Source organism: Drosophila albomicans, unplaced genomic scaffold, assembly GCF_009650485.2.
Source record: "Drosophila albomicans strain 15112-1751.03 unplaced genomic scaffold, ASM965048v2 utg000386l_pilon, whole genome shotgun sequence".
NCBI classification, from domain to species: domain Eukaryota; kingdom Metazoa; phylum Arthropoda; class Insecta; order Diptera; family Drosophilidae; genus Drosophila; species Drosophila albomicans.
The window spans coordinates 1-14,882 of NW_026263660.1; the positions used below are offsets into that span (position 1 = coordinate 1).

At 37.2% G+C, this 14,882-nt stretch overlaps 1 pseudogene; it reads right to left on the minus strand.

Annotated features, from left to right (window-relative positions):
- Window positions 1–3,643: 3,643 nt before the first annotated feature.
- On the minus strand, window positions 3,644–3,821 carry LOC117577512 (5.8S ribosomal RNA; annotated as a pseudogene).
- Window positions 3,822–14,882: the final 11,061 nt, after the last annotated feature.

The window sequence follows — 14,882 nt, forward strand, 5'->3', positions numbered from 1 at the left end:
AAATTAAGCGTTGATCAGCGCCCCTTTGAATTCACCGCAGGTACACATTTGAAGGCCAGTTGTTTGGACTGGACACTTCCTCCTGTGTGGGGAGGCGAGCCCACCTAAACCTCTTCCGATTTTTGGTTATCGGCAACCGGTTGAATACGTACGCAACTCCACGCTGAGTATAATCCTCATTGTCCGCTTTGGACTACCACAGCCACCACGATACTCCCCGAAGGGCGCCAAACCAGGACGGATAGTCCGGACGGACTGGTCGGTGGCAGAAATCACCTGGTGGTTCCGTGGTACAATTAAGAAAAATCACCTCTGTCAGGTGTCGTATCTTTTACTACTATACTACGGCCAATTACTAGCTCCATAAACGTTAACGTGCACGCTGCCGCTTAACCTCCTTAGGAATCGCCTTGATACGATTAAGTGGGGTCCACTGTGGTTGGTTATTCTTACTACATCCACCCTGCGCACAACCACACGGCCAGCGTAGATAGGCACAGACAGTTAGGAATTCTCGTTAATCACCTCCATTCATGCGCTGTACACTAATTAGATGAAACAGCTGCTACCTTAAGCCCCTTTTACGATAAGTGGGGGTCCACTGTGGTTTAATTAGATGACGAGGCATTTGGCTACTTAAGAGAGTCATAGTTACTCCCGCCGTTTGACGCGCGCTTACTTGAATTTCTTCACTTTGACATTCAGAGCACTGGGCAGAAATCACATTGTGTCAACACCCGCTAGGGCCATCACAATGCTTTGTTTTAATTAGACAGTCGGATTCCCCAAGTCCGTGCCAGTTCTGAATTGATTGTTAATTGATAATCGTTATAATTTAAAAGAACTAGCTGGTTGCCCAACTAGTATTCTTAAAAATTTTAGCAAGAAAGTTCCACAATTGGCTACGTAACTAAACTATCCGGGGAACAAGAAACTACCATAAATGATAGAAACTCTATTTACCCAGAACGAGCACATAAACCATGTTATTGTTTCCCAATCAAGCCCGCGTATCTCAATCTTCACGGAGCCAATCCTCTATCCGAAAGTTACGGATCGTAATTGCCGATTCCTTACCTACACTTATTCTACGACCTCAAGACTCTTCAACTTGGAGACAGCAGCTGCGGATATTGGTACGGCCTGTGAGAAGAGCTTTGCGTGTCCCCACCATAAATTTTCAAGGTTTCGCGGAGAAAAATATCGACACAACCAGTATATGTCATGCTCTCTAGCGCCATCTACCATATCTCTATGCGAAAGACTTTCCGGCATCGGTAGTACGGCTATAAAAACAGAAAAGAAAACTCTTCGATATCTCTCGACGGCTTTATATGGTCGTTCCTGTGCCAGGATGAGCACAGGCCCATATTTAATAACAAACGGATACTCAACAGGTACGGAATTGAACGCTATTCCCTTTCGTTCAAAATTATTCAAGTTTTTTAATTATTGACAAATATAAATTTTAGTTACTTTTTTTTACTTGAAAATTTCGGCTTTCCCTTGAACTTAGGAGCCGACTAACTCGTGATCAACCACTGGTTCACACGAAAACCCTCTCCACTTCAGTCCTCCAGAGGTCCTCATTCATTATTTGCTACTACCACACAAGATCTGTACCCAATGACGGCTCCATGCAGGCTTACGCCAAACACTTTCTAAGCACACATTGTACCTTCCTACTCACTAAAGTTTCAAAATTTATATTACAAGTAATATAAATCATCGACTTTAGCGGTAAATGTTAAGTATACAACTAAGCGCATCCATTTTAAGGGCTAGTTGTCGCAGGTGAGTTGTTACAACACTCTTAGCGGATTTCGACTTCCCATGATCACCGTCCTGCCTGCTTTTAAGCAAACCAAACGCCTTTTCATGATTTCTGAAATGAGTGTTATTTGGGCACCGTAACATTACGTTTGTTCATCTCCACAGCGCCAGTTCTGCTTAACGCAAGTGGCCCACTGGGCAATATATCAAACCTATAACTTCATATCAAGAAAGGTAAGGTTGCCTACGCATTTAAAGTTGAGAATAGGTTAAATCGTTTCGACCTAAGGCCTCTAATCATTCGCTTACCAGATAAGATTATATATCAAACAGTTTAAATGCACACGCTATCCTGAGGAAACTTCGGAAGGTAACCAGCTACTAGATGGTCCGTATGGTCTTTCGCCCTATACTGCAATTTCTGACAATCGAGATTGCACGTCAGAACTGTTTCGGTCTTCCATCAGGGTTCCCCTGATCTCAACCTGATCAAGTATAGTTCACCAGTCTTTCGGGTCACAGCTATATGCTCAAAGTACGTTCCAGTTAGAGGCTATAATAATATAAATATTATACATACATCAACTATATAGAACGCCCCGGGATTGCGTTTAATCAACTATAAATAGTTAAAAACTTAATTCCCAAATATAGTTCAAGTAATTACGCTATTAGGGTTTATATCCGCAATAACTTGCACATATGTTTAGACTCGCTTCGGTCCGTGTTCAAGACGCGTCCCGAAGGTATCCTGAATCTTTCGCATTGTTAATCATACAAGTGCTTATAATAAACATAAAAATCAATGATAATCATGCCATTATATAATTCCGAAAAATTAACGCACTGTACTCATATAATCTATCAGCACTTTATCAAATTTTTGAAATTTATTTTATGTTAAAATGCAAGCACTCTAATTTAAATAAACTCTTATCAAAATTGTTTGATAAATTCCATACATGCTAATAGATTACAATGTCCTTATATGGAAAAAATGCACACTATCGTTATAATATTGATTAAATATTACAATTCTAATGATGAATTTTCCATAACGGATATTCAGGTTCATCGGGCTTAACCTCTAAGCAGTTTCACGTACTATTTAACTCTCTATTCAGAGTTCTTTTCAAACTTTCCCTCACGGTACTTGTTTACTATCGGTCTCATGGTTATATTTAGTTTTAGATGGAGTTTACCACCCACTTAGTGCTGCACTATCAAGCAACACGACTCTTTTGGAAACATCATCTAATAATCATTAACGTTATATACGGGCCTGGCACCCTCTATGGGTAAATGGCCTCATTTAAGAAGGACTTAAATCGTTAATTTCTCATACTAGAATATTGACGTTCCATACACTGCATCTCACATTTGCCATATAGACAAAGTGACTTAGTGCTGAACTGATTTCTTTTCGCTCGCCGCTACTAAGAAAATCCTTGTTAGTTTCTTTTCCTCCCTAATTAATATGCTTAAATTCAGGGGTAGTCCCATATGAGTTGAGGTTGTTTAATTACACTTATAGACAATTCTCTGCCTATTTTGAAATATACTATTTTTTTCTTGAAGGTCCATAATATTCACAAAATTATTCTTTATACCATATTCGTTAATAAGAGGCAATTCTAGTTTATAAAATAATATATTTTATGCTAGACATTCCTCAATATTATTTGAAATGAATAAAGAACATATAATTCTTCAAATTTCTCATGCAACAGAGTTTTAGTATTTTCATTTATTAATTCATATTATGAATATCTTAAGCGAGAACTTTTTAGATTCACATTATATTATCCAATAATATACAATTGCTTAAAATTCCGAAAAATTTTAAAACAACTTATTTAGCATAGTCTTACAACCCTCAACCATATGTAGTCCAAGCAGCAAAAAAATTAATTAAAGTACATAACAGCATGGACTGCGATATGCGTTCAAAATGTCGATGTTCATGTGTCCTGCAGTTCACACGATGACGCACAGTTTGCTGGCGTTCTTCATCGACCCATGAGCCGAGTGATCCACCGCTTAGAGTGATACAATTTTTTTTTTATTTCATTACGTCAAGAATATTTTTATTGAAAGAAATTTAAAATACACCATTTTACTGGGCATATATCAATTCCTTCAATAAATTTTTTTTTTATACCTAAAATAAATGTTGCGAAATGTCTTTAGTTTTACATAATCGATAATAAATATAAATATGACAAGTATATTTTAGCTAAATTATTTATTATGATCAACCATATGTAAAGCGTTAACCTGCAAACAGGTACAACATTGTTTTTCTTTAGTGTTGCGAAACCAATGTATGCGCACTGATATAGCACAATACATTTGCGAACGCTATATATTATGTACATATACACGCAGTTTTTTATTTTATCCAAAACACATAAAACATCTAATCAGTATATAATAATATAATACATGACAAACGTTTTTAGCTAATTAAATCATATATGTTGCATAATTGATCTCATATGATGAATAAAAATTTAATTTAATAGTTACACTAATTTATTAAATATTGCAATTTCCCTAAGAGAAAAACAAAATGTTATAATTTATAACGGTTAGATGCATTAAAACAATAAATGGATCCTTCGCAGGTTCACCTAAAGCGAAACCGTGTTACGACTTTACTTCCTCTAAATAATCAAGTTTCGGTCAACTGTTGCCGAACAACGCAACACACAAGGCGTCACAGTGAATCACAGTCCGGAGACCTACTAAATATTCATCGGTAAGTAGCGAACGGCGTGTGTGCACCAACAGGCAGGGACGTTAATCAATGCGAGTTATGGACTGCACACTTCACTGGGAATTCCAAGTTCATGTGAACAGTTCAGTCACAATCCCAAAGCATGAAGTGGTTCAGGCGGTTTACCCGGACCTCTCGGTCTAGGAAATACACGTTGATACTTCCATTGTAGCGCGCGTGCAGCCGCAGGACATCTAAGGGCATCACAGACCTGTTATGCTCAATATCTATTATTGCTAGACGCAATTTGTCCATTTAGAAGCTAGTGTGCCTATATAATGGGACAAAACCACAGGTACGGCTCACTTATATAAACACATTCAAACACAATAAACATTTTACTGCCACCATGAATGAAGGCATATAAGCTTAACACCATGAATCCTGAAGATATCTATTTCAATATATTTGAAGTCTCGTTCGTTATCCGAATTAACCAGACAAATCACTCCACGAACTAAGAACGGCCATGCACCACCACCCATAGATTCGAGAAAGAGCTATCAATCTGTCTTACACACTTATGTTCGGACCTGGTAAGTTTCCCGTGTTGAGTCAAATTAAGCCGCAGGCTCCACTCCTGGTGGTGCCCTTCCGTCAATTCCTTTAAGTTTCAGCTTTGCAACCATACTTCCCCCGGAGCCCAAAAGCTTTGGTTTCCCGGGAAGCGACTGAGAGAGCCATAAAAGTAGCTACACCCAATTGCTAGCTGGCATCGTTTATGGTTAGAACTAGGGCGGTATCTGATCGCCTTCGAACCTCTAACTTTCGTTCTTGATTAATGAAAACATCTTTGGCAAATGCTTTCGCTTAAGTTAGTCTTACGACGGTCCAAGAATTTCACCTCTCGCGTCGTAATACTAATGCCCCCAAACTGCTTCTATTAATCATTACCTCTTGATCTGAAAACCAATGAAAGCAGAACAGAGGTCTTATTTCATTATCCCATGCACAGAATATTGCGCATTGAACGCTGCTTTAAGCACTCTAATTTGTCAAAGGTAATTGTACCGGCCACAATAACACTCCGATGAAGAGCACTAATGAGGTTTTAATAGGAGAACATATAAAAAAGTAGCAAGTACCTAATTATATATAAGAACGTCACCGGAATACGCCTTACATACATAAAGGTATAGTAACTAACTACAATGTAAGTTGCACTACCGTATGAAGCACAAGTTGCAACTACGAACGTTTAAGCGGCAAACAACTTTAATATACCGCTATTGGAGCGGAATTAACCCGCGGCATGCTGCACCGACTTGCACCTCCAAATAGGTCCTTGTTAAAAGATTTAAAGTGTACTCATATCCAATTACAGGGCCTCGAATATGAGTCCTGTAGTGTTATTTTTCGTCACTACCTCCCCGAGCTGGGAGTGGTAATTTACGCGCCTGCTGCCTTCCTTAGATATGTGTAGCCGTTCTCAGGCTCCCTCTCCGGCAAGAACCCTGGATCCCCGTTACCCGTTGCATACCATGGTAGTGCCTAGATACTTACATTCAAAGTGATAGGGCGAACATTTGAAAGATCGCTGTCGTCGGTACGAGACCATACGATCTGCATGTTATCTTAGAGTTCAACAGTGTACGATCTTGCGATCGCTTGTTTAGCACTAATAAAAGCAACACGTTTCCAGAAGGTCCGTGTTTTAAATTGCATGTATTAGCTCTAGCCCATTACCACAGTTATCCAAGTAACTTGTTAACGATCTAAGGACCTAGATAACTGATATAATGAGCCTTTGCGGTTTCCTATAAATTCGTGTGTACTTAGACATGCATGGCTTAATGCTTGAGCACAAGATATAACTACTGGCAGGATCAACAGAATAAATGTTCATTTCATTATGTATAATATATTTAAATATAATTACATAAATCTTCAATATGTAAAATACATGACAGAGCTCACAATATTTTTGAATAACATAACGATAATATTCAATATTGTATATATATATATGTTATACTTGACATGTACTATACGAATGTGGCCATAATTAGATGGCATTCACGTTCGCTAGTTATAATTCACAATTGTTTTATATAAATATATATACTTATATATAAAATATATATGCATATAATCGTTCAAAAAATATCATTTTATTTCAACTTACTAAATATATTATATCACACATGCATATTTATAATTTAAATTCAATTTATTGAATAAAAAATTATTTTATTTTGATGACAAATTGATAATTTTATCTAATTCTGCATTTACGTGTAGACAATATTATTATATTAGTAAAAACCTCCGTCCACAATAGTGTCCTAGAGGATTTTTCAATTATTCACAAAAATATTAATTCTTTAGCTACGAAACACCGTCTTCTTTTGAAAAAGACATTTAATACATTATATGCTTATATAATAGTAATAATTATATAACCATATAATAGTATCATTTTTATATCGGATGAGACTAATAATTAATTAATAATAACATAATTATTACTTAATATGCAAACTGAAATATATGCATCCAATACATATATACGTGATGAGCACACACTGCCACCATGTATAGGTTTTGTGAGTCGTTTTCGATCGAACTTTTTTTAGTGAACAGACGTGCCTCCGTGTGTGCTCCGTGTGAGAACCATAGAAACCTATTAAAACATTACGCGACAGAGAGGAATTTAGATTTCCCTGTGTGGGATCATATATTGCACAAAGTGCGATAATTTAGTGACAGTATACACTCTTAATATTGTGAAAAATCGAGACTCACTCCATATAACAAGTCCCATACGCGTGCGTGGAAATTTTTCAAGCTTTTCGAGCTACCCGAGCTTTAAGCTTGATCACAGCTTTCGAACTTTACCCAAGTCGTGAGCCGCTGCGTGATGTAAAGTTCCAAGCTTATAAGACTAAAGCTAAAAGCTCGGTATTTCAGCTTTTTTAGCATAGTCGCGATATGATTATTTTCACGATACCATATTTATAGCAAAACATCAACGGCTATCCAAGACTCAACCATCGATATAGCAAGGACACAAACGCTGTGTCGGTGTCAGCTTGTTTTCTCAAGTCGCAACATCACCCAAGACACGAACCATTGAAATAGCAAACATCAACGCTTGGCGCGAATGTCTCTTTTTCAAAATTCGAATTCGCGTCAGTTTCTACCATGAGCTGGCAAGCCGCAGCCGCCTAGAAAGAAGGCAAACTTCAATATAAAATAGTGATTTTACCTCAGAGCCTGAGAATAAAGCGCAAGAATGCCAAAAGCCGATAGGAGGACAAGCAAGCAACACGAGGCAGCCAGAGCTGCATTAATAAGCTAAATAATCTCATTCGGAATCTATCTGAGGACGATGATGAAACAGATCTAAGTGATGATTCCGAAGAGACACCAGCCTGCCTGCTAAGACATCGAAGATGGAGCGCTATGAGGAAAAAAGCACGCCAAGGAGATGCAGCACCTGCCATGTCTTCATCCAGGATGTAACCAGCATCAGGACCCTTATCCAAAAGCCATCTGCTGGCGCCTTAGGCAAAGATGTAGAGGTCAAATACAAAGCCTCAGCCAAATAACTTCATTCGAGTCATGACCCCAAAAGGATGGCTTTACGCAAACTAAAGACTTTCTTGAGCGATAGTAAAAAATAGATTTCGCACACTTCACGCCTGAGATTACGCGCCTACCGGGTGGTTCATGCAAGGCGCTCACGCACTCGACCGATTGGAAGAGCATCAAAGAGGGACTGACGCACGGGCAACAAGGGTCAGGGATGTTCCACAATCCCAATAAAGGGTAAGAGAGCCTCTAAAGCCTCTTCTCGTGAAGTTGCTGGAGCCGGCTCAAAAAAAATAAGGAGTTTATGCCGGCTAGACTCACTCCTATACTCAGTCATACTACAGTTCACTTAAATTTCTTTAATATGAACACTTTAAGATCGACATCACCACCCCATATAAAATTGAGACGTTATCATACCAGCTTATTGTTAACTTCTTATACCACCTAATGTATCTATAGTTGCACTAATATAATAATGGATTATTCAAACTTCATATTTTTTCAACTTTGTTAGAAATATTGACCTTGTCAATATGATTATTTTCTCAATATATTATTTATATATGACACTACGCCGGCATGACACACCATAGCAAAATAATTCATATATGGAAAAATAATATGATGACATCTATTTTATATGAACTATGACTCATGCCCGACCTATATCTAACTTATATATTTTTCTCATACGTTTCTGCAATGCGATATCATTTTATAGCCAACAATACCATTAGGCTATATGTCTTTTGTGCACTAATATCATTATACAACCAGTAAAAAGACATTTTTAACTTTTTTTAATTCATAGCCTTCTATATGATGGATAAAGTCTATGAGTCATATATGACCTTTAATGCCTTGCACACGACTCACTCCAAACTATTATAATTTCAAACGGGATTAACATCACGATCTGAATGCCGCTAACGGCGCTGATTAAAAGCCGCCAGAAGTGGAGCACTTTATCCACACACACAACACAGACATACTCCTCATCTCGTAAACTCCTTCTCCAATAGATCATATCATCCGACTTCAACGGGTATGACATCATCCACGCTGACACCTAGCGGCAGAGCTCATGCGGAGCGGCATTATTATTAAAGCGGGCATAAGTAGCAACGAGCTGAGTACCTTAGAGAAGACTGGTACAATGTGCCAAAGTCAATCTGCCAGCCCACTAGGCGAGCGCTTACAGTCGCCGCGGTCTACCTCCCCCCAGACACAGAGTAATCAGAAAGGTCATTTTGATCTGCTGCTGAGCAGTCTGGGTAACAGATTTCTAATTGGGGGCGATTTCAACGCAAAGCACCGATGGTGGGGATGCCGAGTCAGCACCCTAAAGGAATACCGCACTACTTAGGTTGCATCCAGCGCAGGAGATCGTATGCCACACCACACAGGAGAGCCCACCTACTGGCCAAGCAGATCCGACCGAAATTCCCGACACCCCTGGACATGGCCCTCTCCAAGGATTTGAATAGTGCCAAAGTCCTCGTTGTCTTCTAACGCGGAACCTTTTCTCGCGACCACAGCGCAGTGGAACTGCGGCTGAACCTCCTGCAGCTGAGAAAGCTGCACTCCAGGATGATCAGAGGGCACGAGATGCTAATCTACACAAGCCTGGCTAAACGGAAAATGTCAACCCAGTGCAAGATCTTACACCACGAGCAAGTGAACGACGCCATCACGACTCACGCAACATGCACAACGCAGCACACATGCTTCCCCAGAAACCCCAATCTCTCCCAGACTACCAGACGGAGGGTCTACACTTTGGTCTTTCATGAGATCGCTCGCTAGTAGCTGAGAAGAGACGGTTGCGACGAGTATGGTTCCTATCCAGAAATCCTCAGAGATACAAAGGTATTTTAACAGAGCCGCAAAGCGCTTAAGGATAAGCTCCCTAAAGCTCAGGCAGAGCTCGTTGAAGAGTTCCTGGGCTAATGTTGAGCCTGGAGCCCCACCCACACAACCTTTGGGCAGGTCACTCGCATATAAAAACGACTACTAAGAGAGTTGCCTCCAGTCAGCGTGCTAGTGGCGCGCTGGTGCCGCAAGAGCAAGAACGAGCTGAGCTTTTGTGGAGCACCTAGCGAAGCCTTCAAGCCGATAATAAGATGCACCGGAGCCTAGATATCTCAGCTACGCACGTGCCTACAACTATAGATGAAAACACCAACAACAACCAAGAAGAGCTAGCTATGGTCTCGTGGATGAGGTCAACTTGAGATCGAGGGACTCAAGACGAATAAATCGCCGGGCGCTGATGGCATTGAAGCACTGCTGTTAAGCTTCTTCCCCCTCCCTGCCTACAACTCCTCGCCAACATATACAGCAGGTGCTTTCAGCTAGGACATTTTCAACCATCTGGAAACGAGCAGAGGTAATTCTATACCAAACCTGGCAAACCTGAAAGCCAATCTTGGCTCTTATCGTCCGATAAGTTTGCTGTCGATACTCTCCAAAAATACTCGAAAGAGTATTTTTGCGCAGAGTATTGCAGTGCTGGAAGAAGCTGGGTTGATTTCCGGATCACCAGTTTGGCTTCAGGCGTTCTCACTCCACCCCGGAACAATGCCACCGTTTAGTCAAAGTGATACTGGACGCATTCGAGGAGAAGAACTACTGCTGCGCCGTAATGCTTGACGTGAAGCAAGCTTTCGACAGAGTCTGGCACCCAGGGCTTATGCTTAAGCTTAAGAGAAACTGCCTCAACCCCATTTACGCATTTCTGCAATCTTACCTCGACAACAGAAGCTTTTATGTCAGATGCGGAGATGCGCGATCTACCACAAAAGGTATCGAAGCCGGTGTACCACAAGGTAGCGTCCTAGGCCCTCTATTGTACACGTTGTACACAGCGGACATGCCTACATTTTTCAACGAGAACCTTTGGTTGCCACATACGCTGATGACACAAGCCTTTCCTTGCCACAGCAGGAACCCCACAGGATGCGTCGGAAATTATTCAAAATCAGCTAAACACCATCGAGCCCTGGCTGCGGAGGTGGAACATCTCGGTAAACCCTGAGAAGTCCACGCAAACCAGATTTTGCACTCCGCAACGGCAATTGCCCGCCTGTCAGTCTCAATGGGGAATATATTCCGAAAATCCCACGCCCAATACCTGGGCATGAGCTCGACAGGCGGTTAACATGGCGCACAACACATCCTAAGGAAGAGAAAAAAGGCTGAAGAGAGGCTGAAGAATTCCAATGGCTCAGCTTAATGGAAGAGCCGCATCGAAGCTTAAAAAGCTGCAAACTGCAGGAACATAAACTGCTTGTCTACAAACATCATGTTTTCAATAGGCCTACATACCACCCAAACACATGCTCTTATTTTATTTAGTATATTATCTAACGTATCGCACTGTTGCACTAATTTAATATACAACAGTAAAACTACTTTATTTTTAACTTTTTTAATCATATTGCCTTCTATATGATTATTTTCATATATTATTTATATATGACTTATGCGCGGCAAGACTCACTCCATATACATAGTCATATATATTTCACTTGTGAAATTTTTCTCATATGACATGCCTGCTCGACATCACCACCCTATATAGGTTTTGTGACACGTTTTCTACAACCAGCTCATTTTTACTAAGGTATAACCTAATGTATCTTTATGTTGCACTATTTAATAATGCACAGTAAAAACTTCATTATTTTTAACTTTTTTAATCATATTGCCTTCTATATGATTATTTTCATATATTATTTATATATGCTTTATGCGGCAAGACTCACTCCATATACATAGTCATATATATTTCACTTGTGAAATTTTTTTCTCATATGACATGCCTGCTCGACATCACCACCCTATATAGGTTTTGTGACACGTTTTCTACAACCAGCTCATTTTACTAAGGTATACCACCTAATGTATCTTTATGTTGCACTAATTTAATAATGCAACAGTAAAACTTCATTATTTTTAACTTTTTTAATCATATTGCCTTCTATATGATTATTTTCATATATTATTTATATATGACTTATGCCGGCATGACACTCCATATAAATAGTCATATATATTTCACTTGTGAAATTTTTCTCATATGACATGCCTGCCCGACCTCACCACCCCTATATAGGTTTTGTGACACTTTTCTACAAATGCTTATTTTATTTAGTATTACCATCTAACGTATCTTTTGTTGCACTAATTTAATAATACAACAGTAAACTTCATTATTTTTAACTTTTTTATCATATTGCCTTCTATATGATTATTTTCATATATTATTTATATATGACTTATGCCGGCAAGACTCACTCCATATACATAGTCATATATATTTCACTTGTGAAATTTTTCTCATATGACATGCCTGCTCGACATCACCACCCCTATATAGGTTTTGTGACACGTTTTCTACACCAGCTCATTTTACTAAGGTATACCACCTAATGTATCTTTATGTTGCACTAATTTAATAATGCAACAGTAAAACTTCATTATTTTTAAAACTTTTTTAATCATATTGCCTTCTATATGATTATTTTCATATATTATTTATATATGACTTATGCCGGCATGACACTCCATATAAATAGTCATATATATTTCACTTGTGAAATTTTTCTCATATGACATGCCTGCCCGACCTCACCACCCTATATAGGTTTTGTGACACGTTTTCTACAATGCGCTCATTTTCTAAGTTCTACCACCTAATGTATCTTTATGTTGCACTAATTTAATAATACAACAGTAAAACTTCATTATTTTACTTTATTAATCATTTGCCTTCTATATGATTATTTTCATATATTGTTATTACATGACTTATGCCGGCAATTTTTGTCAAAGTACATAGTCTCATATATATCTCGGTGTGAAATTTATATCATATGGCTGCAGCTCAATAAAATTTCTATATAGGTTTTTGTGACAAGTCTACAATTTTAATCAACAGTAAAACAGCTTGTTTTTTACTCTCAGTATACAATTAAATCTTTATCTGCACTATTATATAATAATGCAACAGTAAAACTTCATTAGTTTTTATATCATAAGTTTTTTCTACAATTTCATATGTATGAACTTATTTTTTGTCAAAGTTGAACTCATATCTCGGTAGAAACCTCATATCATATGGCTGCAGTCTCAACCACCCCTATAAAAATTCACCAAGTCCAAAAAATTTTTTTCTCAAGTTAAATTAAAAATCTTATCTCATTATATAATAAAACAGTATAAAATGCTATTTAAAAAGTTTTTTCTTCAATTTTCATATGTTTGAAATTTTTTGTCAAAGTTGAACTCATATCTCGGTAGAAACTCATATCATATGGCTGAAGAACAATAAAAAATTTACCAAGTTCAAAAAATTCACCAAGTCCAAAAAATTTTTTTCTCAAGTTAAATTCAAAATCTTATTCATTTTATTAAAAAACTGTATAAAATGATATATATAAAAAGTTTTTTCTTCAATTTTCATATGTTGAAATTTTTTGTCAAAGTTGAACTCATATCTCGGTAGAACCTCATATCATATGGCTGCAGTTCAATAAAAAATTCACCAAGTCCAAAAAATTTTTTTCTCAAGTTAAATTCAAAATCTTATCTCATTATATTAATAAACTGTATAAAATGATATTTAAAAAGTTTTTTCTTCAATTTTCATATGTTGAAATTTTTTGTCAAAGTTGAACTCATATCTCGGTAGAACCTCATATCATATGGCTGAAGTTCAATAAAAAAATTCACCAAGTCCAAAAAATCTTTTTCTCAAGTTAAATTCAAAATCTTATCTCATTATATTAATAAACTGTATAAAATGATATTTAAAAAGTTTTTTCTTCAATTTTCATATGTTGAAATTTTTTGTCAAAGTTGAACTCATCTCTCGGTAGAACCTCATATCATATGGCTGCAGTTCAATAAAAATTCACCAAGTCCAAAAAATCTTTTTTCTCAAGTTAAATTCAAAATCTTATCTCATTATATTAATAAACTGTATAAAATGATATTTAAAAAGTTTTTTCTTCAATTTTCATATGTTGAAATTTTTTGTCATAGTTGAACTCATCTCTCGGTAGAACCTCATATCATATGGTGCAATTCAATAAAAAATTCACCAAGTCCAAAAAATTTTTTTCTCAAGTTAAATTCAAATTTATCTCATTTTATTAATAAACTGTATAAAATGATATTTAAAAAATTTTTCTTCAATTTTCATATGTTGAAATTTTTTGTCAAAGTTGAACTCATCTCTCGGTAGAACCTCATATCATATGGCTGCAGTTCAATAAAAAATTCACCAAGTCCAAAAAAAATCTTTTTCTCAAGTTAAATTCAAAATCTTATCTCATTATATTAATAAACAGTATAAAATGATATTTAAAAAGTTTTTTCTTCAATTTTCATATGTTGAAATTTTTTGTCAAGCTGAACTCATCTCTCGGTCATCATATCTCATGTCTTAATTTGTGCCACTAATATGATGGCGTTCTTTTGCTACCAAACACATAATTGTGTATGAAATAAATGCATACTTAAAATACGCAAGTATTCTGTTCATATAGATACATACATAAATGTATATATATTTTTTACACATATATCATGCATATTTTTAATTTTCGCCACTAATATGATGGCGTCCTTCTGGCTACCAAATTCATGTAATTGCGTACCAAATAAATGTATATTTAAAATACACAAGTATTTTGTACACATAGATATACCATGCATATTTTTAATTTTCGCCACTAATATGATGGCGTCCTTCTGGCTACCAAATAAATATATATAACCAACGCTT